At 49.5% G+C, this 25,676-nt stretch overlaps 1 protein-coding gene across 4 annotated transcripts in view; it reads right to left on the reverse strand.

Moving 5' to 3' along the window:
* The window catches only part of CELF5 (CUGBP Elav-like family member 5), a 136,415-nt gene that overhangs the window by 97,908 nt on the left and 12,831 nt on the right, over positions 1-25,676 (reverse strand). The window lies entirely within an intron of this gene.

The raw sequence follows: 25,676 nt of genomic DNA on the forward strand, positions 1-25,676 counted from the left end.
CTGACTCAAGGAAGCCAGGCAGTGGACAAGCTATCAATACAACAAGAACGTTATTCTCTCCATACTTGACAGGAGCAGTTAACAACACAGCAGTCTCCTGACCCCACAGGATTAACCAGAGCCAACAGAGTCAAACACGCAGGCTGACTCACGAATTAAACTATGGAATTCTCTGCCACAAGATGTGGTGATAGCCAACAGCCTGGTTGGCTTTAAGAGCGGTTTAGAGGGCAGGTCTATCAATGGCTTCTGGGCTACAGGCCACCTCCAGTCAGGATGCAGGAGGCCTTTAAATCCCAACTGCAGGGGAGCAACAGCAGGAGAGAGGGCATGCCCTCAACTCCTGCCTGTGGCTTCCAGAGGCATCTGGTGGGCCACTGTGCGAAACAGGATGCTAGACTAGATGGGCTTCTTGGGCTTGATCCAGCAGGGCTGTTCTTATGTACTGCCTTGGAACATGGAGGTTCTATTTTGCTATCTTATGACTGAAGTGTTGGAAGGTTAGACAGCAAAGCACAAGGAAGCACTAAAGAGACAAAAGACATGAAGACAAAAAGGGCAGAGTAACAAAAAGCGCCCCGTATACCGCCTTCACATTTTGGTAGCCCATCTTGGGTAACCTTCCCCTAATTACCCCCCTCCCCCTCGTTTATTTTCCAGTGATTGGTTGGTACCCCAAAACTCTCCTTTTCAGTTGGTCAGATCCATCACCCCGTAATACTGAAGTCACAATTACGCAAATTGTGGTTTTACTGTATCCTGTGCTACTTGTTTTCAGAACGTTTGCTGGTCTGCTCCCTCTTGATCTTGAAATGAGGCTGTGTGGTGTGCATGTTCCCCGAATTATCTTGGTACATTGAAACCACACCTGTTCTATATACACCTTCCTGTCACTTGACAATTCAGTAAGAGAGAGAGAGAGAGAGAGAGAGAGCTTCCTTACTTCCTAGTACAGGCCCCAAAGCCTAAAACCTTAGTCAAGCCAAATGGTCAAGCTAGCTATCCAATTGCTCCATCCCAGGATTGTACACTGGGAAGCATTAGTATAGCAGTGCTAGTTAATAGTTGTGGCTATCCAGTCTTGGAAACTGGATATTGGACTAGATGGATCTTTTGCCCAATCCAGCAGAGGCTTTTTGTATTCTTAATTATATATAGAACTTCCATGTACAGGAGCAGTTTATACCTGATTGCTGAATGCAGAGGACAAGAGAAGGAGGAATAAGGCAGGAATGCAAGTGTAGAATTTTATCCCTTGCTATGCTCCTTATTTATTATTGTTGTTGTTGTTGCTGCTGCTGCTGCTGCTGCTATCAATATTTATATATCACTTTTCAACAAAACGTTCTCAAAGCACCCAGGTGCCATGCATAATCTACATGCATTCAAAACAAAATATTAACACCATTCTCCTTGCATCACTCGTCAATGTACCCTTTAAGAGAAAAAGCATATGAACCAGGAAGGAGTTCATGGGGGTGGATGGTGGCGTGACCTGTTTAAAGGGCTGCTCAGAGGTTCAAGGTGATGAAGGGAAGAACATCTCATCCCAGGGACAAGAGGAGCAATCAGCAATGGCGCGGGGAGCGGACTTCGGGTCATTTTATGGCACACCGTTTGGGAATCACCTCTACCAACTGGGCAAAAAGACACCTTTGGAAGCAGCGGGTCTCTTCTATTTAGCAGGGGGAGAGCAACTGGCCTTCTTCAGCCCAGCACAGCATCCTTCCCAGTGGCTGTTGCTGGGGTCTCTCTTCTTTTTCTTTTAGATTGCTGGGAACCATCTTCAGGCCTTCTGGTGTTTAGGAACGCCCCCCCCACCCACCGCTAACTGAGCTAAGAGGCCCCTTTTCAAGTGTGGGCTCTCTTCTGTTTAGCTGGGGGAGAGAGGCTGTCCCTCTTCAGCCCAGCACAGTGTCCCTCCCAGTGGCTGTTGCTGGGGCCTCCCTTCTGTTTGTTATTTTAAACTCCTTGAGGGCAGCAAACCAGGTTTAGGCGTGTTTATGGTACACAGATGGGGAATCTTCCCTGCTAACTGGGCAAAGGAGCACCTTTTCAAGCAGGGGCTCTTATACTTAGCAGGGGGAGAGCAGCTGTCCCAAGGCAGCATCTCTCTCAGGATTGGTGCCCCCCTTTGTGAGACTGTGAGCTCTTTTCGGGACAGGGAACCCATTTCAGCCACAGATCGTGGGATTCTTGCTGACTGGGCCGATAGGCACCTTCTAAATTTGGGGCTCCCTTAATATTTAGCAGGGGGAGAGCAACTGTCCCAGTTCAGCCCAGCACAATGTCCTTCCCAGGAGTTCTTGCCGGTGCTTCCTTTGTGCTTCTTTTTAGACTGCAAACCCCTTTGGGGCAGAGAACCACCCCCTTCTTAGTTTCCTCATTCCTTTTGCTTCTTCAAACTGCCTTGTGAATTCTTTTTTGGTTGAAAAGTGCTATATAAACAATTGGAACAAGAATTTAAAAATATTTATAATGAAAAGTTCCCCATTGACTCACTTGCATTTATGTTTATGATGGGGGCATTAATGTGAAAGACGTTGTCACTTTTCTTTTAGTAATCCACCGTGTGCAGCCAAATCTACCATCACCACCCCAGAAGTGCACTTTGCCCCTTCTGTGCCCCCCCCCCATATAATTCTTGTGTTGCTGTGAAGATTTGGCTTACAAGTGAAGCAGCAGTGAAGATTTGGCTAACTGGGCAGGGGACCCATCAGGCCTTGCCCCTGCCCACATACACTGGCAAAAAAACCCTTAAGCCAACCCTGTGATACACCCCACCCCTCCATGAAAGGCAGAGACCTCAAAAGAAACAGGAAAAAACAACAGTAACACATGCCCACTGTTTTCCCCACCAGAGGAGAGCTGGTCTTGTGGTAGCAAGCATGACTTGTCCCTGTAGCTAAGCAGGGCCCACCCTGGTTGCATATGAATGGGAGACTAGATGTGTGAGCACTGGAAGATATTCCCCTCAGGGGATGAAGCCGCTCTGGGAAGGGCAGAAGGTTCCCAGTTCCCTCCCTGGCAGCATCTCCAAGATAGGGCTGAGAGAGATTCCTGCCTGCAACCTTGGAGAAGCCGCTGCCAGTCTGTGAAGACAATACTGAGCTAGATAGACCTATGGCCTGACTCAGTATATGGCAGCTTCCGATGTCCCTATCTCTTAGACAGAAGAGAAGCCCCCTGTTGTCTGTCCCCATTATATGTCTAATCAGATATTCTGCCTTTGAATAGGGAGGTTATATTCCTTTTTGTCACATCCACCCACCAAAAGACACACACACACCCCACCACACACACACAGAGCAAGCAAGCAGGAGCTATGCAAGAGCTCGCTCACAGTTGTTGGGCATGGCCATCATAACCTTTGGACCACAGAGACTCTCCAGTTTAAATTTGTTATTCTAATTAACAGGCCCCCAGAGCAATGGTACATTCAACAAAGCAGTTGATCATATTGACCACAAATACTATTTGTTTTCATTTGCAACCACATGGGGAATTGTCCGTGTGTGGAGGGGATAACCTCGCTCTCAACCAGATTCACGTTCCGCTCTCTCTCTCTCTCTCTCTCTCTCTCTCTCTCTCTCTCTCTCTCTCTCTCTCACACACACACACACACACACACACACACACACACACAGTCCACAGCAGAATCCATGCTGCGGTTGGGTAGACGACTAGAGCGCAAGTGGAGGAGAACTTGGTTCAAATCTGACAGGATTCAGCACGTGACCCATTTGAAGGCTTATGCGGTGGCAGTGCGCGCAGCGAAAAAGAGATTCTGGTCTGTGCGCATTGCAGCTGCAGGTTCACGCTCGGCGGAGCTATCCCGGGTTGTAAAGAGTTTGGTTTCTCCTCCTACTTCCAATCAGTCCCCGGGGTTGCTCTGCTGTGATGCCTTTAATGGGTTCTTTGCGAATAAGATCTCCTGTATTCGGGCTGACTTGGACTCCACTATTTCTGCAAGGTCTATGGAGGAGGTGTCCAGCAATCCTTCTTGCAGTATTAGATTGGATCAGTTTCAATCTGTGACTCCTGAGGATGTGGACAAGCTGCTTGGGGCAGTGCGGCCTACCACCTGTTCTCTGGATCCTTGCCCGACTTGGCTGCTTCTGTCTAGCAGGGAGATTGTTGGAGATGGCCTAATTAATATCGTAAATGCATCACTGAGGGAGGGTAGGGTGCCCCCCTGCCTGAAGGAGGCAATGGTTAGAGCACTCTTAAAGAAGCCTTCCCTGGACCCTTTAGCAATGGACAGCTACAGGCCAATCTCCAATCTCCCTTGGTTGGGCAAGGTGATTGAGAGGGTGGTGGCCGACCAGCTCCAGGCAGTCTTGGAGGAAACTGATTATCTAGACCCATTTCAAACTGGCTTTAGAACGGGCTATGGAGTTGAGACAGCCTTGGTCGGCCTGATGGATGACCTTTACCGGGGAATCAACAGAGGGAGTGTGACTCTGCTGGTTCTTTTGGATCTCTCGGTGGCGTTCGATACCATCGACCATGGTATCCTTCTGGATCGCCTGGGGGAGTTGGGGATAGGGGGCACTGCTTTGCAGTGGTTCCGTTCCTATCTCTCGGGCAGATTCCAGATGGTGGAGGTTGGTGACAGTTGCTCCTCAAAATGGGAGCTGTTATATGGAGTCCCTCAGGGCTCCATTCTGTCACCAGTGCTTTTTAACATCTACATGAAACCGCTGGGTGAGGTCATCAAGAGGTTTGGTGCTGGGTGTTATCAGTATGCTGATGACACCCAAATCTACTTCTCCTTTTCATCTCCAGGAAATGGCACTCATTCTCTAAATGCCTGCCTACAGGAAGTAATGGGCTGGATGAGGGAGAACAAATTGAAGCTGAATCCAAGCAAGACGGAGGTGCTCATTGTGGGGGCTCAGAATCTGAGGGGTGAGTTAGATCTTCCTGTGCTGGATGGGGTTACACTCCCCCAGAAGGAGCAGGTGCGCAGCTTGGGAGTACTCCTGGACCCAGGCCTCACCCTGTTATCTCAGGTGGAGGCCATGGCCAGGAGTGCTTTCTATCAGCTCCGGCTGATTCGACAGCTGCGCCCATTCCTCGAAGAGGATGACCTCAAAACAGTGGTGCATCAGCTGGTAACCTCCCGGCTTGACTATTGCAATGCGCTCTACGTGGGGCTGCCTTTGTATGTAGTCCAGAAACTTCAGTTAGTTCAGAATGCAGCAGCCAGATTGGTCTCTGGGGCAACCCGGAGAGACCATATGATGCCTGTTTTAAAACAGTTACACTGGCTGCCAATATGTTTCCGGGCAAAATACAAAGTGCTGGTTATTACCTTTAAAGCCCTGAACGGCTTGGGTCCAAGATATCTTAGAGAGCGCCTTCTTTTACATGATCCCCACCGCATGTTAAGGTCATCTGGGGAGGTCCGTCTCCAGTTGTCACCGGTTCGTTTGGTGACGACTCAGAGGCGGGCCTTCTCTGTAGCTGCTCCTGGACTGTGGAATGCACTCCCAACGGAAATTTGTAATCTTGATTCTTTACTGTCCTTCAAGAGAGCCCTTAAAACCTATCTGTTTGGCCTGGCCTTTCAGGGTTTTTAATTAGTTTTAATTGTTTTAATACCTGGTTTTCAGGGTTTTAATTGTTTTGATAGTTTAATTGTTTTTAAGTTGTTTTAAATTGGTATTTATATTTGTATCTCTGTTTTAATTGTTTTTAATGTTTTCTGTTTTAATTGTAAACCGCCCTGAGCCATTTCGGAAGGGCGGTATATAAATCAAATAAATAAATAAATAAATAAATAAATAAATAAATAAATAAATAAATGCCTTCAGAATCCAGCCACTCCTTCCTGGACATTCCATTTGCAGGAAAGGACAAGATTGGGACATATTCAGAGGATCCTTATGTCAGGGATTTGCAGGGTCACTTTTGGCAAAGGACCCCCCGCCACACACACACACACATTGCACCCCAGCAGCAACACCATTGTCCCTTGGACCAATTACTTAAGACTTTCAGAGGACATGAGAGAGAATTTGGGGTTGTTGTGTGTGCCATCTTTTCTCAGTGAAAAGGCCTTTGCTGACACCCAATGTTCCCGGTAAGATGGATGCCCAGATGTTGTTGACTACAACTCCCATAACCCCCAGCTGCAGTGCCCAGAGGCCATTGCAGCTGGGGATTATGGGAGTTGTAGTCAACAACATCTGGGCATCCATGTTACAAGGAACACGGTGCCTCCCCTTCCAACAGCAGATGAAAACCGGGCACCATCTGAAGTTCTGAACCCTCCTTTTCTTATAACAACGATTGTCCAAGGAGTTCTTCACACAGCAGGCTTTACTACAAGTTTTCTGCTAGGCTTTACTGCAAACGCAAAGTTGTCCCCCAAAAATGATGCAAAAAGGTGGATTTCTTAAACCCCAGATATAGTTTGGGCTACACTCGATGCAGTGAAAAGCGTGTTTTGAAAAACGTGCGGTGAAAAACCTGAATTGTGTGTGGAGTGCTCCCCTATAGCTCGCAGGGACTTCGGGGTAAATCTGCCTGATATGTGAACTCACCCCCTCCATTCCAGAGGAGATGCGAGCTAAAGGGCTTTAAAAGCCCTGTGTGAAAAACTCCCAAGAGCATGCAAATATTAGTACACTTTGCTGAGATCTGATGTGTCGATTCACTTTGCAATGGTCTCTTCTTTGATTTAAAAGCAGAGCAGATTCTATTTTGTGGTTCTTCAAGGGGTTATTCCTGCAAACTCAAGAGACACCTTTGAAAGTAACGGCTCTCTTATATCTATGTATCTAACTATCTACCTTTCATGTTTATATACCACTACACACACACACACACACACACACGGTGTACATACACCAAAGTACAATATAAAACAAAATAAGAATCAAAACACTTCCACGGAATAAAACAATAAAAACAATTTCTCAAAGAAAACCATTTAAAACCATTTCACAAGATTAAAACAATTAAACAGTTTAAAATTAATTTCAGTTAAAAGCCTCAGAAAACAGGTGTGTCCTAAGGGTCTTTTAAAAAGAAATCAGAGATGGAGAAGTTCTTATTTTGACAGGGAGTGCATTCTAAAGCCCTGGGGCAGCCACAGAGGAGGACCGGGCAACGAGCCAGTGGCAACTGTAACCAGACCTCCCCAGATAATAGGCAGGCACATTCATGCCAAAGAAAGAACTCTCTTAAATAGCCTGGACCCAAGCTGTTAAGGGCTTTATAGGTAAAAACCCGCACTTTGTATTTTGTTCAGAAACATATCGGCAGCCAGTGTAATTCTTTTAAAATTGGTATTATATGGTCCCTTTGGGTTGTCCCAGAGAAGAGACCAGTCTGGCTGCCGCATTCTCTACCAATTGCAGTTTCCGGACTATGTACAAAGGCAGCCCCACGTAGAGTGCATTACAGTAGTCAAGCCTGGAGGTCACCATCTTGCTCTGAGGGGAGGAGAGAAGAGACAGGCACAGGCTGAAAAGCGGCCACCATCCAGCTCCCATGTTCCAGCTGAGGTGGCTTCTCCCTTCCCAACTGCCACCACTGAGCTACCCTGGAGGTCATCTTGCTCTGAGCGGAGGAGACGAAGAAGAAGAAAAGTGACAATGCCTAAGGGCTCAGCCTGTGAAGATCTAAAGATATGGCTTGATGTGGGTTTTTTTAATTGAAGCTAATGTAAACTGCTTTGGGAGCTCTGCCTGAAAAGCAGTATATAAATGCTATAAATAAATATGTGCCGCTGTTTTAAGGTCATTTACCTCCACAAATGGGCATATGTCAGCTATCAGTCGAAGCTGATAAAAAGTGCTTCTAGCCGTTGCCTCCACTTGAGAAACCAGAGAGAGTTTTGGATCCAGGAGCACTCCCAAGCTACATACCTGATCTTTCAGGGGGAGTGTAACCCCATCCAGAACAGGCAGATCTAAACCATCTCTCAGGTCCCGGCTCCTCACAGTCAGTACCTCCGTCTTATTTGGATTCAGCCTCCGTTTGTTATCCCTCACCCAGCCTATTGCTTGGCAAACCTCTGCTAACTTGACAAAGAGGCACCTTTTAACGTGGTGATTCTCTTTTATTTAGCAGGGGGAGAGTAACTGGCCCTATCCACCCCCAGCACAGTACCTCCAGTGACTGTTGCTGGTGTCTACCTTATGTTTCTTTTTAGATTGTGAGCCCTTTGGGGACAGGGATCCATCTTATTTATTTATGTTTTCTCTCTGTAAACTGCCCTGGGACATTTTTGGAAGGGCAGTATAGAAATCGAATGAATAAAATAAAATAATAAATAATTACGGCCTCTAGGCAGGCATTTAGGGAAGTTATGCCTTTTTCTGATAAGGTTGATATGGAGAAATAGATTTGTGTGTCATCAACATATTGATAACACCCTGTTCCAAATCTCCTGAGGATCTTTCCCAGTGGTTTCATGTAGCCGTTGAAGAGCATTGGAGGCAGCATGGAGCCTTGTGGAACTCCATACAATAACTCTCACTTTGCAGAGCAACTGTCTCCAAGTGACACCTTCTGAAATCTACCTGAGAAACAGGAACGGAACCACCGTAAAACAGTGCCACCCAATCCCATCTCCCTCAGACGACCCAGAACGATAGCATGGTTGATGGTATCAAAAGCCGCCAAGAGATCCAAAAGGATCGGCAGAGTCACATTCCCTCTGTCAAGACCTAATTAGAAATCATGCTTCAGGGCAGCCAAGGCATTCTCAACCCTACTCAAGCCTACTCGAAAGCCAGTTTGAAATGGTCTAGAAGATCAGGGTTTCTTAACATGTGGGTCCCCAGATGTTACTGGACTTCAACTCCCATAATCCCCAGCCCCAGTGGCCTTTGGTTAGGAATTATGGGAGTTGAAGTCCAATTACATCTGGGGACCCAACGTTGAGAATCCTTGGTCTAGATAATCAGTTTCCTCCAAGACTGCCTGGAGCTGAGAGGCCACCACCCTCTCCGTCACCTTGCCCAACCATGGGAGACGGGTCTATAATTGTCTGAGGGGTCTAGTGTAGGTTTTTTCAAGTATGGTCTAATGACAGCCTCCTTAAGACAAGGAGGTATCCTATCGTCCCTCAGGGAACGATACCAGACCCTCTCTGATAATCTGATTGTTAGATAAAATAAGTCAAGTTGGGCAAGGGTCTAGAGAGCGGGAGGTAGGACACAGTCTGAAGCAGCTTGTTCACATCCTCAGGAGCCACAAACTGAAAGTGATCCAGTCTAACCACATACAAATAGTTGCTGGATACCTCCAAAACAAACACTGTCCTAACTGTAGAATCCAGTTTAGCCTGAATATGAAAGATTTTGTCTGCAAAAAAAAAACACCTCACTTGATTCCCCTTTATAAGCATAGCCCCTCACACCAGTTCAAACAGATTCAATTGAACAGACCCAACCACCAGCCGGTTCAACCAAACCGGTTCGTGGACCAGCAATTCGGTTCAAACTTGAACCGAACCACCAAAAACAGTTCCGTGCACACCCCTACCATTGGGCAGAATTCTGCAGAATCCTGCCCGCATGTTATTCCTTGTACAAACAAATGGACTAGAGATTTTCATTTTAAATGAAAACTGGACATTGAGGGAAGGATCCCCGATAGGGTCAGGACCACACAGCCCCTCCCCCCTTCTGTAGATTTTGCCCATAGGAAAATGGGAAGTTGCCTTATACTGAGTCAGACTCTTGGTTAATCTAGCTCAGTATTTTCTACACCAGGGATTCCCAACCTGTGATACTCCGGATGTTGCTGAACCAGAACTCCCATCATCCCCAGCCACAATTTTAAAAAAGCTGGGGATGATGGGAGTTGTAGTTCAGCAACTTCTGGGGTACCGCAGGGTGGGATTCCCTAGTCTACAGTGACTGGCAGTGGCTTGCCATGGTTTCGGGCTCGGGGGCCTTTCCCGGTCCCACCTGGAGATGCTGCTAAGGATCATACACAGAATGCCGGGAGGTCTTATAAGCCTACTGGAAAGTAGACTAATAAAAACAATATAAAACAAGCCATTATTATAATTATTAAAATTAATCTATATATTTATTTCTCCTGGGTGTGCCATCGGAATGCGTCCCAGCAGCCCAGCTGATTGGCTGGGCTGCGGAGGCGCCTGATTGGCTGGCACACCCAGGAGGAGAAAGGAGAATTGGCCGGCGGTTGGCCAGGGTAGCTGGTGGGCCCGGCCTGGCCACGGCGAAGTGGTGGTGGGCCCGGCCGAGGGCCCAGGTGGTGAGGCGGCGGCGAGGGCCGAGGCGGTGAGGAGGAGGCGGCGGGCCCCAATACTGGGGCAGAAGGTGGGGGTGGGGGGAGAGGTGGCTGGCCTTCTTGAGTGGCCGCAAAGACTGGCAAGCAGCGGCAGCGGGCCCGGCAGGCCGCAAAGGCGGCATTTAGCGTGGCGGGCCCGGCCGCAAAGGCAGCACTCGGCCCGGCGACAGGCCAGGCCACGGAGGCGCTGGGCCCGGCTGCAGAGGCGGCTCTCGGCCAGGTGGCACCAGGCCCCGCCGCCGAGGCCAGGAGCCCGTGGGAGGCCGGGGTGGGAGGGAACCGGGTGGCAGGACTTTCCTGTTCGCCGCCCAGGAGGGGGAGGAGTGGCGGTGGCGGCCTGGTAAGTAGAGCTTTAAAAAATGCAGGGGGAGGAGAGAGTGGGGGAGGGCAAGAGGGAGTGGGGCGGGGGGGAGAGCGAGGGCAGGGGGAGGGGGCACAGGGGAGGGCAAGAGGGGAGGGGGAGGGCAAGAGGGAGTGGGGCAGAGTGGAAGGCGAGGGCAGGGGGAGGGGGAGGCCTAGGGGAGGGGGGAGGGGAAGGCAAGAGTGTGGGGGAGAGGGGGCAGGAAAGAGGATCGAGGGGAGGGGTGGGAGGGCAGGAGAGACTGGGGCAGGAGGGTGAGAGGGAGGGGAGGATGAGAGAGAGGGGTGGGAGGGGGAGGGAGGGCAAGAGAGTGGGGCGGGACAGAGGGGAAGAGGGGCAAGAGTGTGGGGCAGGGGAGGGAGAAGGGAACAGCCAGCCCCAAAGAGCGCACAGATGCTCTGTGCGGGTTGGCTAGTTCTAATTAAAAGCTTGCGGGAACAGGAGAGTCTTCAGGTTCTTCCTGAAAACAAACGGAGAAGGAGAAGCTCTTATTTCACAGCAGGGAGCATACTCCAAAGCCCTGGGGCAGCCACAGCGAAGGCCCGGTCCTGAGTTGCCACCAGACGAGCTGGTGGCAACTGTAACCGGACCCCTCCAGAAGATCGTAACAGGCAGCGGGGGTTATGACAAAGGAGGCGCTCTCTCAAATAGCCTGGGCCCAAGCCGTTAAGGGCTTTATAGGTAATAACCAGCACTTTCTATTTCACCCAGAAACATATCGGCAGCCAGTGCAGTTCTTTCAAAACCGGTGTTATGTGGTCCCTTCATGTTGTCCCAGAGACCAATCTGGCTGGCTCATTCTGTACTAATGGTAGTTTCCAAATTATGTACAAAGGCAGCCCCACGTAGAGAGCATTACAGTAGTCAAGTCTGGAGGTCACAGGCATATGTACCACTGTTTTCAGGTCATTCACTCTAGAAATGGACATTAACTAACGTATCGGCCGAAGCTGATAAAAAGCACTCCTGGCCACTACCTCAACCTGAGAAACCAGGGAGAGCTTGGGGTCCAGGAGCACGCCCAAGCTCCGTAGGCTTCTTGCCTTTGCCATGGAAGGATGATATGGAGCCCGTTCTCACAATTCTGTGACAAGGGCTTGAGCGCGGTCGGTGGGAAGGCAACAGTAGTTTAATGTAAAAGGTAAAGTGTGCCGTCAAGTCAATTTCGATTCCTGGCGCTCACAGAGCCCTGTGCTTTTCTTCTGGAAGAATACAGGAAGGGTTTCCCATTGTGGTCCCTTCCTGTTGTCCCAAGGGCCCATCTGGCTGCCGCATTCTGTACCCATTGGAGTTCCCTATGAATGCTTGATGAACTGAGACAGACCCCTGGTCCATCTAGTCCAGTCTATTCTGAGTGGCAGCATCTCCTAGACTTCAGGTGGCAGGAGTCTTTCCCAGCCCTACCTGGAGATGTTACCAGGGGCCAATTCTGGGAACTTCTTCTTGCCAGGGCCCCATCCGCCCCATGTGCTTTCTTGAAAAAGTGTGTGTGTGGGGGGGTGGAATCCGATGTTTGTTTTCTACTTCACAGCAGAGTGCTTGCATCCCCTGAGGAGGAGAGCTGGTCTTGTGGCTGCAGTGGTGGGTGACTACATGGGTAAGCACTGTAAGATATTCCCCTCCGGGGATGGGGCCGCTCTGCTGGCCTGCAGAAGGTTCCAAGTCCCAACCTCTCAGCAGCATCTCCAAGATAGGGCTGAGAGAGAGACTCCTGCCTGCAAGTTTGGAGAAGCCGCTGCCAGTCTGTGAAGACAATACTGAGCTAGATAGACGAGTGGTCTGACTCAGTATAAGGCAGCTTCCTAGGGAATCCTCTGTAAAACGGAGGGAGCTCAGTCAGTTCCCCTGCTCCTTTGCACACACTTCAAGCGTGAGGAGCGAGCAGGGAAGATAATCTGTGAGCATTACTCTCCATTGCCCAGAAACCACTGTGCTAGCTCCCACAGAAATAATTGCATGTACATTTCCCCTTCCTGCCCGGGGGCGGATTAAGCTTTTTGCCGCCCATAGGCAAAAAGGCTTTTGCCACCCTTTTTACCTTAAAAACAAACAAACCCATTTGCCTTTTCTTTTTTTTTTTTGGTAATAAGGTAAAAGGTGGGGGGACCTTCTCCTCGCCCGCTCCACCCTTGCTGCAGCCCCCGCTGCCCACAGAGAAGGGTGGGGAAAACTGAGGAGGGGCACAGCTGGCTGCCCCTCAAATTTTGCCGCCGTAGGCAAATGCCTGCTCTGCCTCTCCATTAATCCATCATTGTTCCTGCTGCTATGCCACGCAGCCAAGCCACGGTCTGGCTTGCTGGCCACTTCAGGGAGCTGCCACACCCGGCCCATAACAAATTCTTCTCCTACTTCAGCACTGTCTGCACTGACTGGCAGCATGTCTCCAGGGTGGGGTCTTTACCTACCCAACCTGGAGATGCTGCCCGGGACTGGACCTTCTGCATGTAAAGCAGTCCCTCTACCACTGAGCCACAGCTGTATCGTCACATAAAGCTGCCTTCTGCTGAGTCAGACCCTTGGTCCATCCAGCTCAGTATCGTCTACACAGACTGGCAGCGGCTTGTCCAAGGTTGCAGGCAGGAGTCTCTCTTGGCCTTATCTTGGGGATGCTGCCAGGGAGGGAACTTGGAACCTTCTTCGTGCAAGCAGGCAGATGCTCTTCCCAGAGTAGCCCCATCTCCTAAGGAGTATACCTTACAGTGCTCACACATGTAGTATCCCATTCAAATGCAAACCAGGGTGGGCCCAGCTTAGCAAAGGGGACAATTCATGCTCACTCACTCAAGACCAGCTCTCCTCCCATAACACAGGAGCATAGGAAGCTGCCTTCTAATGAATCAGACCATTAGGCCATCTAGCGCAGTATTGTCTACACCAGGGATTCTCCGCGTTGGGTCCCCAGATGATATTGGACTTCAACTCCCTTAATTCCCAGCCCCAGTGGCCTTTGGTTGGGGATTATGGGAGTTGAAGTCCAATAACATCTGGGGACCCAACGTTGAGAATCCCTTGTCTACACAGACTGGCAGCGGCTTTTCAAAGGTTGCAGGCAAGAGTCTCTCTCAGCCCTATCTTGGAGATGCTTCCAGGGAGGGAACTTGGAACCTTTTGCATGCAAGCAGGCAGGTGTTCTTCCCAGAGCAACCCCATCTCCATAGGGGGGAATCTTACAATGCTCACACATCTAGTCTCCCATTCAAATACAAACCAGGGTGGACCCTGCTTAGCACAAGGGGCAGTTCATGCTAGCCACCACAAGACCAGCTCTCTTCCCATTGGTTCACCTTGTTCTGTAATCTGAGTTCATTACTGGCCTTCAGGAGAGCCCTTAAGACCGATTTGTTTGGCCTGGCCTTCCAGGGTTTTTTAACTGTTTTTAAATCGTAAAGGTTTGGCCTAAAACATTACAACTGTTTTAATTGTTTTAATAAAGGTTTTATGTTGGGTTTTTTTTTACAGTTTTCAATTTTAACAGTTAGTTGATTTTAGTATTGTTTTTAGTGTAAACCGCCCTGAGCCATTTTTGGAAGGGTGGTATAGAAAACAAACAAATAAAAATGGAGAGCTGGTCTCGTGGTAGCAAGCATGACTTGTCCCCATAGCTAAGCAGGGTCTGCCCTGGTTGCATCTGAATGGGAGACTTGATGTGTGAGCACAAAAAGATATTCCCCTCAGGGGATGGAGCTGCTCTGGGAAGAGCAGAAGGTTTCAAGTTCCCTCCCTGGCTTCTCCAAGATAGGGCTGAGAGAGATTCCTGCCTGCAACCTTGGAGAAGCTGCTGCCAGTCTGAAGACAATACTGAGCTAGATAGACCAGTGGTCTGACTCAGTATATGGCAGCTTCCTATGTTCTTCCTATGTAATAGTTCAGCATTGTCTACCCAGACTGGCAGTGGCTCCTCTAAGGTTGCAGGCAGGAATCTCTCCCAGCCCTATCTTAGAGATTCCAGGGAGGGAACTTGGAACCATACTGCATGCAACAAACGCTATTGGTTTGTATTGTCTACACAGTATTAGCTCAGTATTGTCTACACAGACTGGCAGCAGCTCTCCAAGGTTTCAGGTAGGGGTTTTTCCCAGCCCCACCAGGAGATCTGCCAGGGACTGAACCTGGATCCTCCTGCATCCAAAGCAGGTGCTCTACTACTGAGCTGTAGAAATTCCTGATGAATACCTTATGCTGCCTCCTACTGAGTCTGGCCTTTGGTCCATCTAGCTCCATATTCTCTGCACAGGTTGGCAGCAGCTCTCCAGGACCACAGGGACAAGTCACAGGGACAGCTTTACTTGGAGATGCTGCCAGGGATTGAACTTGGGCCCTTCCGTGTGCAAAGCTGGGGTGGTTGGGGGTGGGGGTGGTGTCTGCCATTCACAAACAAAAGACATGCACACCTCCAGCCTCAGAGGCAAGATGACTCTGAATCGATACAGCTACAGCGGTATCGTCACATAAAGCTGCCTTCTGCTGAGTCAGACCCTTGGTCCATCTAGCTCAGTATCGTCTACACAGACTGGCAGCGGCTTCTCCAAGGTTGCAGGCAGGGATCTCTCTTGGCCTTATCTTGGAGATGCTGCCAGGGAGGGAACTTGGAACCTTCTGTGTGCAAGCAGGCAGGTGCTCTTCTGAGAGCGGCCCCATCTCCTAAGGAGAATACCTTGCAGTGCTCACACATGTAGTCTCCCATTCAAATGCAAACCAGGGCAGACCCTGCTTAGCAAAAGGGGCAATTCATGCTCGCTCCCTCAAGACAAGCTCTCCTCCCATAACAAGGGAGCAACTTGCTGTTGCAGGGGAGAAACAGCAAGAGAGAGGGCATGCCCTCCCCTCTTGCCTGTGGGCTTCTCAGAGGCATCTGGTGGGCCACAGTGGGGAAACAGGATACTGGACTGGATAGGCCATGGGCCTGATCCAGGAGGGCTATTCTTATGTTCTTATGGAAGTGGAGAGGAATCTGCAATTGTGCTTTTTGACCCAACATATCCCAGGCCTGTGGAATTCATTGCCACAGGATAGCAGGAGTTCTCAGAGGGTTCACTGCTGCCCAAGAGACCTCCCCACTGGGTCTCAGCTTCCTGAGTGACCATGGGCAGCAACAGATGCTGACTGACCATGGCAGCAACCGATCTTCTATGGCCTAGGCTGTTGACATCTGCCCATTACCCTCTTAGCATCACTCAGGACACCTCACATTTCGCCCCAAGCCGTTGAGATTTGCAGCCGTGTGAATCAGCTGGGCGCCCATTTTGCATTGAGACGCTGCTCGAAAAGCCTGTTTCGCTCATCATTGGGAAAGAGAACCTCTTTCAAGAGGGTTTCCCGGTTTCTGCCGGAATGCAAAGTGTTTCCACGTCAGGCGCTGGATTTTTCCAGCACCCCCCCCCAGCCTCCCCATCTCTAATCCTTCCCCACCAGTCCTCCCTCCCTCCCACCGCAAACTTCCTGCACAGGGACAGTTTGCAGACACGAGAAACGGAACATTTTTTCCCTCAGTTCCACGCGATCGGCACCATCTGTGGTACCTACAGCCCACTCACCAGCTGTAGCAATGGATGGATGGAGAGGCTTTAGCAGGCAGAGGAGGAGATGGTGGGGGGCGGGGGGCAGGGAAGAGGTTGTAAAAAGAAGAAGTGATGACCAGTGGGGGGTGGGTGGGAGAATCTAGAATATTCTAGAATAATCTAGAATATTCTACCAATCCTGTCCCGGCGAAGAAGTCAAAACTACTGAGCATAAGCTAGATAGGATCAGTGCAGTCATGCCTGTCAATCTCTTTCTCCCATTCTTGTTACAGGAACATAGGAAGCTGCCTTGTACTGAGTCACACCGTTGGTCCACCTAGCTCAGGATTGTCTACACAGACTGGCAGCGGTTTCTCCAAGGTTACAGGCAGGAGTCTCTCTCAGCAATATCTTGGAGATGCTGCCAGGGAGGGAACTTGGAGCCTTCTGCATGCAAGCCTGCAGATGCTCTTCCACCCCCAAAGGACAATACCTTACAATGCTCACATGTGGTCTCCCATTCAAATGCAAACCAGGGTGGACCCTGTTTAGCACAGGGGAGAATTCATGCTTGCTCTCTCAAGACCAGCTCTCCTCCCTTAGACCAGCTCTCTTCCCATAACATGGAGCATAGGAAGCTGCCATATATGGAGTCAGACCATTGGTCTGTCTAGCTCAGTATTGTCTTCACAGACTGGCAGCGGCTTCTCCAAAGTTGCAGGCAGGAGTCTCTCTTAGCCCTATCTGGCGATGCTGCCAGGGAGGGAACTTGGAGCCTTCTATTCTGCAGGCGCTCTTCCCAGCATGGCCCCACCCTCTCAGAGGAATATCTTACAGTGCTCACACAAGTCTCCCATTCAAGTGCAAACCAGGGTGGACCCTACTTAGCAAAGAGGACACTTCATACTTGCTCCCACAAGACCAGCTCTCCTCCCATGTCCCTTTCCTTCATACAGCAAGGGTTGTATGTAATGTGGGGGGGGAGTTCTATATATTTTTTTACAACAAAAGACATATTGAAATGACTGGAGCTCACACACCCCCACACTCCAAATTGTAGTTTTTGACCCAACATATCACGCATTTGTGGAACTCATTGCCACAGGATATCAGAATGGCCACCAGCATATTTTTAAAGGGCAAGCGGGTGTGGCCAAGGGGATTGCATGTTGGACAGAGAGGAGAGAGCCGTGCTTCATTCCTCACTCAGCCACAAAGGGTGTGGCCTTGGAATAGCCACCTCCTTTCCGCCTACCCTACCTGCTAGGGTCGTTGTGAAGATAAAATGGGAGGGGTTTACGTACGTTGCCCAGCGGCAGGAATAGATCAGGGTCGCATGAAGTCCTCACGTCTGGTTCCTTCGCAGCCCAACTCATTCTTTGTTAGATCAACGCCTGACTCGCAGGGGTGGATTAAGCCCTTTGCTGCCCCTAGGTGGCCAAAGATTGGCCACCCCAGCGGCAAGGGAGGAGTTTAAATCAATTTTTAAAATGTTTAAAACTGCCGCCGCGCATGAGCGTGGACTCAAACGCATCTGCATGCATGCTGAGTCCTTCACGCATGGTGTTCAGCTGTCTGCTTCCTCTCTGTGCCCTGCCTTCGAGGGGGGCTGTAGCCAGGCGGCTAACGTCTCAAGCGAATGCACATCCCGTCATTTCCACAACAGGCCCCCGTGGCCGGACACCTGTACACCCATTCAGCGTCATCTCTGAATAGGGACTGGGGGGAAAGGGAAAGGTGGTGGTTCAGCATCCCTCACCTGTGTGAGCACCTTGTGTTTCAAAAGTTATTATTTTTATTTATTTTATTATTATTTTTACATTTATCTCCCGCTCTTCCTCCAAGGAGCCCAGAGCGGTGTACTACATACTTGAGTTTCTCTTTCACAACAACCCTGTGAAGTAGGTTAGGCTGAGAGAGAAGTGACTGGCCCAGAGTCACCCAGCTAGTTTCATGGCTGAATGGGGATTTGAACTCGGGTCTCCCCGGTCCTAGTCCAGCACTCTAACCACTACACCACGCTGGCTCCACTACACCATGCTGGCTCCGCCCCACACTCCACATCCCACACACTCTGGTAGTCCACTTTGCATTTTCACATGTCTCCCCTGTTCACGTAGAATACAATGGATACGACGAGTAATTACATACTGCTTTTCCACCAAAGTTCCCAAAGCAGTTTACAGAGATATAAATAAATAAAATGGGTCCCCGTCCCCAAAGGCTTCACAATCTAAAAAGGAAACAACACACACACACACCTGCAACAGCCACTGGAGGGATGCTGTGCTGGGGATGGATAGGGCCAGTTGCTCTCCCCCCTGCTCCATAGATAGATAGATAAAATCTATTCTTTATAAACCAGTGTTCTAGCCCCCATGATGTCCAAATAGCTTGAGCCATCCCTAGCCCTTCACTCTAGCTCCAGGGTAGGCAAATGTGCCCCTCCAACTGTTGTTGAACTACAACTCCCATCAACACCGGCTCCCATCATCAGTGGCTGAGGAGAACTGGACTTGTGGTCACCAGCATGAATTGTCCCCTTTGCAAAGCAGGGTCTGCCCTGGTTTGCATTTGGATGGGAGATTATGTGTGTGAGCACTGTAAGAGATTCCCCTTCGGGGATGGGGCCGCTCTTGGAAGAGCATCTGCAAGCTTGCATACAGAAGGTTTCGAGTTCCCTCCCTGGCAGTAGCTCCAGATAGGGCTGAGAGAGATTCCTGCCTGCAGTCCTGGAGAAGCCGCTGCCAGTCTGTGTAGACAGTACTGAGCAAGATGGACCAAGGGTTTGACTCTGTAGAAGGCAGTTTCCCAGGTCCCGAGTTCAACATCAGCTGGAGGGCCAAGTTTGCCCACCCCTGCTTTAGCTGCTTTCTGAGCAGGGGTGGTTCTTTCATGCGACAAGGTGAGGCAGGCTGCCTGAGGGGGCAGATTCCTAGGGCGCCAGCAGGGGAGCAAGAGACGCTCCCCCACCGGCTGCCATTGAGGCAGCTCTTTGGAACTGATCTGACTCTCTCCTCACATTCCCTGCAAAGCTTGCAAGAAGAGAGGAGAGCTGGTCTAGTGGTAGCAAGCATGACTTGTCCCCTTTGCTAAGCAGGGTCCATCCTGGTTGCATATGAAAGGGAGACTAGAAGTGTGAGCACTGCAAGATATTCCCCTCAGGGGATGGAGCTGCTCTGGGAAGAGCATCTAGGTTCCAGGTTCCCTCCCTCCAAGATAGGGCTGAGAGAGATTCCTGCCTGCAACCTTGGAGAAGCTGCTGCCAGTCTGTATAGACCAGGGATTGTCAACATTGGGTCCCCAGACATTATTGGACTTCAACTCCTATAATCCCCAGCCCCAGTGGCCTTTGGTTAGGGATTATGGGAGTTGAAGTCCAATCCCATCTGGGGTCTCAACATTGAGAATCCCTGGACAATACTGAGCTAGATGGTCCAATGGTCTGACTCAGTATATGGCAGCTTCCTATGTTCCTATGATATGAGATGGCATAACATTCGCCTTGTAGAATCAAAAGCCAGGGTGGTGGAATGTTGGAATAGGACTGGGGAAACCCGAGTTCAAATCCCCATTCAGCGACGAAACTCACTGGTTGGCTCTGGGCCAATCCCTTATCTCTCAGCCTAGCCTACCTCACAGGGTTGTTGGGATAAACATAAGCATGCATAGCGCTGTGGGCTCCTTGGCAGAAGAACGGCATATATGTGTAGAAATTAAAAGGTATTTCCATACAGATGTAATGTGTAAATAATGTGTAAATAATAAGTGTTGTTCACCTCCACATATTTGCCTATAGAGCAAATGTATTAAAGTTTTATTGATGGTAATTTCAATATGTTTTTACAGGATTTTTAGGTTTGAAGTGTTGTTTGGTTTGAATTGTAAACCACTCTGAGATTTTATATATAAAATAAGTATAAAAATATGAAAAAATAAATAAATAGCTACTAAAAGCCACACGTCTCTAACACTCCCTCATCCAAAAGGAAACAAAAAGCCTGGTCGTGCTATTCGGGCTTCACTGCCTGGGGAAGCTCACACCAGTGGGTTGGATCCATAGGAACATAGGAAGCTGCTGTATCCTGAGTCAGACCAGTGGTCTATCAAGCTCAGTATTGTCTTCACAGACTGGCAGCGGCTTCTCCAAGGTTACAGGCCGGAGTCTCTCTCAGCCCTATCTTGGAGATGCTGCCAGGGAGGGAACCTGGAACCTTCTGCTCTTCCCAGAGTGGCTCCATCCCCTGAGGGGAATATCTTACAGTGCTCACACATCAAGTCTCCCATTCATCTGCAACCAGGGTGGCCCCTGCTTAGCTAAGGGGACAAGTCATGCTTGCTACCACAAGACCAGCTCTCCGACAAAGAGCTGTAAGCCAAAGGCGCTAATGCATGTCTGAGAGCGCATGTGCAAGAGCGTGCTCAAGAATCTGTGTGCTGCTGCATTTGTTCTCGTGCTCAGGTTTGTGCAAGCAGAAGAGACCCTTTGGATTTCGTTTCTCTTCCCACGTGCCACACTGTCGCACGAGTTGCAGAGCAGGCTTTTGGTGAGCGGAAGGTGCCCTTGACGTGCAAGAGAGCACCTCTGGATCCAGGCTAGTGTCTTTTTAAAAAGAGGGGGAGGCCAGTGGGAGGGAGAGGATTACACGTCAGATAGACTGGAGAAGCCAAGTTCAAATTCTGCTTCTGCTGTGACACTCGGTGGGGAGTGGGGGGTGGGTGGGGCCTTGAACCAGCCTAACAGCTGGTGTGGAGATAAAATTGAGAGAGGCTGTATACACAGCACATAGCTGGTCTTGTGCTAACAAGCATGAGCTGTCCCCTTTGCTAAGCAGGGTCCAACCTGGTTTGCATTTGGATGGGAGACTACATGTGTGAGCGCTGTCAGATATTCCCCTTAAGGGATGGAGCTGCTCTGAGAAGAGCATCTAGGTTCCAGGTTCCCTCCCTGGCAGCATCTCCAAGATAGGGCTGAGAGAGATTCCTGACTGCAACCTTGGAGAAGCTGCTGCCAGTCTGTGAAGACAGTACTGAGCTAGATAGACCAATGGTCTGACTCAGTATATGACAGCTCCCTATGTTCCCAAGGAGAGATGAGGAGGCTGCTGGCAACCTGCCCCACTCCCTACACCACTTTCAAAGTTTTCAAGGGCTGTAAGATAATCCGCTCTGGGAAGAGCAGCTGCCTGCTTGCCTGCAGAAGGTCCCAAGTCCCCTCCCCGGCAGCATCTCCAAGATAGGGCTGAGAGAGACTCCTGCCTGTGACCTTGGAGAAGCTGCTACCAGTCTGTGTAGACAATACTGAGCTAGATGGACCAAGGGCCTGACTCTGTAGACGGCAGCATCCTGTGTTCCTATGTAAGCATTTTCTCCCCTCATCCATCACACCCTGTACCATTTGCCTGCCTTGGCTTCCCTACCATGGCCGTGTTCCATCAGGAACCAGAGGTGTGGCCATGGTCTCAGTACACTTGCTACTCTTAGGGATATCATCCCGACCCCACTGGAGAAAGAACAAAAAAGCAGATAAAATTGAGAAAAAATAGATCCATTAGTGGCTATTCACTAGGAATGGAGCCACCCCGTTGAGAGGCCATGTAGCTGCACATATTAGATGCCAGGGATGGGATGCATTGCTGGAATCAGTGTTAGAGGGGCTCTTAGAGGTCATCTAGTTCAACCCTCTGCTCAGTGCAGAAATCCAGAACTAGAGAATCCCACACAGATGGCTGTCCTGTCTATAGATGGGCTTCCACTTTGTTCTATAAGGGCCCAAAGACGTCAAGCCAAGCCCACCAAGTTCTGTCCACCATATCTCGAAAAAGACAGGGGGTCTAGTGCAGGAGGGAAAAGCTGCAGCGATGTAAACATGCATGTGCGTAATCCAATTGAAATTAATTAGACTTACTCTCATGTAGACGTGCATAGGATTGGGATGTCTCTCACACCATTTGTGTGCTACAGCTGAGGGCCTCACATGGGCGGGAGGGGTGGATTTTTTTTTTAAATGACTACATTTCAAGTTTTGCATAATACATTCTCATTTAAAGTCATTGCTAATGCAAAATAGGCCTTGTGCAAGATAAACGGCTTTTGCTCAATTATTCATTTTTCATGGCGTCTTTGCAAAGTAAAAAAATTTAGCGTTATTATTTTGATTTTCATTCTCTCTTTGGGGTGTGTGTGTGTGTGTGTGTGTGTGTGTGTGTGTGTGTGTGAGAGAGAGAGAGAGAGAGAGAGAGAGAGAGAGAGAGAGAGAGAGAGAGAGATGCTATGGGGTCTTCCAAGCCTGGCATAGCTTTGGGCTTCAGCAGGTCATAATCCAGCCCTGTGTGCACGTGTGACTGGACTGGGAGGGGGAGAAATACCTGGGCAAGCAGGTGCAGAGGACAGTCATAGCAGCCGAGAAACTTGCCAAACGGCCATTCTTGCCAGGAGATGGTGGGTGTTGAGACCACCTGCACTTGATGCACCTGGAGTGTTCAGGACCCCGGGGAATCCTGGCAGGATCCTGGTGTTAGGCTCCCAAAGGCAGCAAAGCACCCTGCTTCCGGAACCCAGACTCTTCTCTCAAGAAACCCAAGGAAGGAGGGTGGGTTGCCTTTGAGGACTCTGAGCCGTGGGTACCCAAAGCCAGCTCGTCTCACTGCCTCCGCACGGTTTCTTCTACACTCACTCTGGATTCTGCCTTCGGCCTGCCCTCCGCCTACAGAGGCAGCCTAATTTTAAGCATGCCTCTTACAATGATGCCCGCGTTTTGATTAGCAGTGGATATGTACGGATTTCTCTGTCCTGGCTGCCTTGGAGACCACTGGTCTGTTTGCAGGAAGACACAGAGGTTAGATCACCAGCAGGGAGGATGCCTGTGTCAAGCAAATGCACTGAAGTGCTGCTCAACTCTCTCCAGCGCACTCCACACAATGTCACTGACCATGCATCAGGTGCTCGGGGCTGAAAGACTAATCTCGATTCTGCCCAGAGTGTGGGAAAGGGGTTGCGGCTCAGCGGGAGAGTTCTACTTTGCAGGCAGAAGGCCCTGGATTCAATCCCCCCCAGAGGTCGCACTGGGGAAGGCCCTCATCTGAAACCCTGAAGAGCTGCTGCCAGTCAGTGTAGACAATACTGAGCTAGATGGAGCAGAGGTCTGATGCTGTAGGAAGCAATTTCACAATACGTTCATCAGAAGCAGCCATAGTTCAGTGGTTAGAGTCATTGTTTTGCCTGCAGAAAGTCCCCAGTTCAATCCCTAGCAACCAATCCAAGCAGGGCTGGAAAAGACCCCCGTCTTGATCCCTGGAATGCTGCTGCCAATCAGAGTAGACAATACTGAGCAAAACAAATACTGAGATATAGGAACCAAAATTCAGAGGACAGGTCTACTAATGGCATAGGAACATAGGAAGTTGCCATATACTAAGTCAGACCCTTGGTCCGTCTAGCTCAGTATTGTCTTCACAGACTGGCAGCAGCTTCTCCAAGATTGCAGGTGGGAACCTCTCTCAGCCCTATCTTGGAGATGCTGCCAGGGAGGAAACCTGGAACCTAGATGCTCTTCCCAGAGCGGCTCCATTCCCTCAGGGGAATATCTTACAGTGCTCACACTTCTAGTCTCCCATTCATATGCAACCAGGGCAGACCCTACTTAGCTAAGGGGACAAGTCATGCTTGCTACCACAAGACCAACTCTCCTCTCCTCGGGTCTAGAACCAAGGGTCTACCTCTGTATATAAGGCAGTTGTATATGTTCCTTGGAGAAGCCACTGCCCGTCTGTATAGACAATACTAAGCTAGATGGACCAATGATCTGACCTTCCACCTTCCAAACCTCTCTCTCCCCCATTCCCCGCTCTCTTTCCCTTGCAGCATAGTCTTAATGATACTGACCCACCTTACAAGACTGTTGTAGGAATAAGTAGTACTAACTGATGCAGCTGGCAGGCCGCTCTGGGGCTTGCCCTCTTCTCCCTATACACTTGTCCACACTAGATGTACAAGTTCAGGCTTGAAGGGTTAAGACAGGCTACCATGAACACATAGGTAGCACACCTGAATTCTGAAGCAGGATGGAAGGAGATTCCATGATTGAAGGTGGGGTGGGATGGAGAATGCACACTCCCCTGCATTCTACTGATAGGAATACAGGTGTCACAAGTACATGTTGTTGTCCTGATTCTCATGCGAAGCATCCCTCTCTGAAGGAGCCATTACAAATCTGTTAAATATGGACTAGAAAATCCATGTTGCCCTCCAAATTGTCTTCATAATTGTTACCAAAAAACAAAACAACAACAAAAATTATCCCTAGCAGATGCAGTTGTAAGCAGATAGCACTTGATTGCATCTGTTAACAGTTCAGCCAAGATACATCTCCTGCCCCAGCAACCCAGCCCCCTCAGTGTTCAAACTGGAAGCACCCTGGGGCAGGGTACTATTGAGTTTGTTTCTTTCCCCTCTAAAGCATCGCCAGAGACCACCTTTTCTCTGAAGCACAATCCCTGCTAACTGGACAAAAATAGTCACTTTTTCAAGTGGGGGTCCTCTTTATATTTAGCAGGGGGGTGGAGCAACTGTCCCTATTCAGCCCAGCCCAGGGTTTTTAAGATTGTAAGCTCTTTGGGGCAGGGAACCATTTTCCAAGGGGAGAAAATTATTAATTAGTTTACATAAAAAGAAGAAATACACAGACACAGAAGAACACACACACACACACCGTACACACACAGCCTTCAAAGTTTTGCTTAAAGAGAAATCAGAAGAAAAAGGGGGCAGAGGAGACGCCCCTTCAGACTGAAGGGAGCCAAAAGATCTGCCAGGGGAATCAGCTCTGCTTCTCCACTACTACAATATTTATACGCCATTTTTCAACAAAAGTTATCAAAGTGGTTTAACACAGAATAAATCAATAAGATGGTTTCTTTCCCCAAAAGGGCTCACATCTAAAAACAAACCCCGAAAAAGCCATTCTCTGTGATAGTGTTCTATTGCCACATATCCCGATTCCCGAGATCCACATCACTGTAATCAGTTCTGAGATGCACATTAATTTAATTCAGGGCTTCAGAATGTCAGCCCTCCAGCTGTTGCTGGACTACAACTCCCATCATCCCCAAGCCCCAGTGGCCAATGGTCAGGGTGATGGGAGCTGTTGTCCAACCACAGCTGAATGCCCAAAGTTGTGCACCCCCAATCTAACCTCAAATAAGGCTCAATTCACACGTGATCTAACAGACTTCAGGCCCATTCGCACATTATGTTCAACACTCGTACAAGAGTGTACAGTGTACACAGGCAGAGATCTGTACACAGGTACAATCTTTCACACATTATGTTGAACGCAAATAGAGAAGTACACTGCCTATCTGTCTCATGCATTTGAAGGGTCTGCACCCAGGTTCACTTTTAAAATGAACACAGGTAGAGTCATTCACACCTATGAGGGTACAGACATCTGTACACTCACCATACATCATAATGTCTGAATCTGGCTCTGGGTTTGCTACTACAGGGAAAACCTATCCCCCACTCATGTGATAAAC

This window comes from Hemicordylus capensis, chromosome 2, assembly GCF_027244095.1.
Source record: "Hemicordylus capensis ecotype Gifberg chromosome 2, rHemCap1.1.pri, whole genome shotgun sequence".
NCBI classification, from domain to species: Eukaryota; Metazoa; Chordata; class Lepidosauria; order Squamata; family Cordylidae; genus Hemicordylus; species Hemicordylus capensis.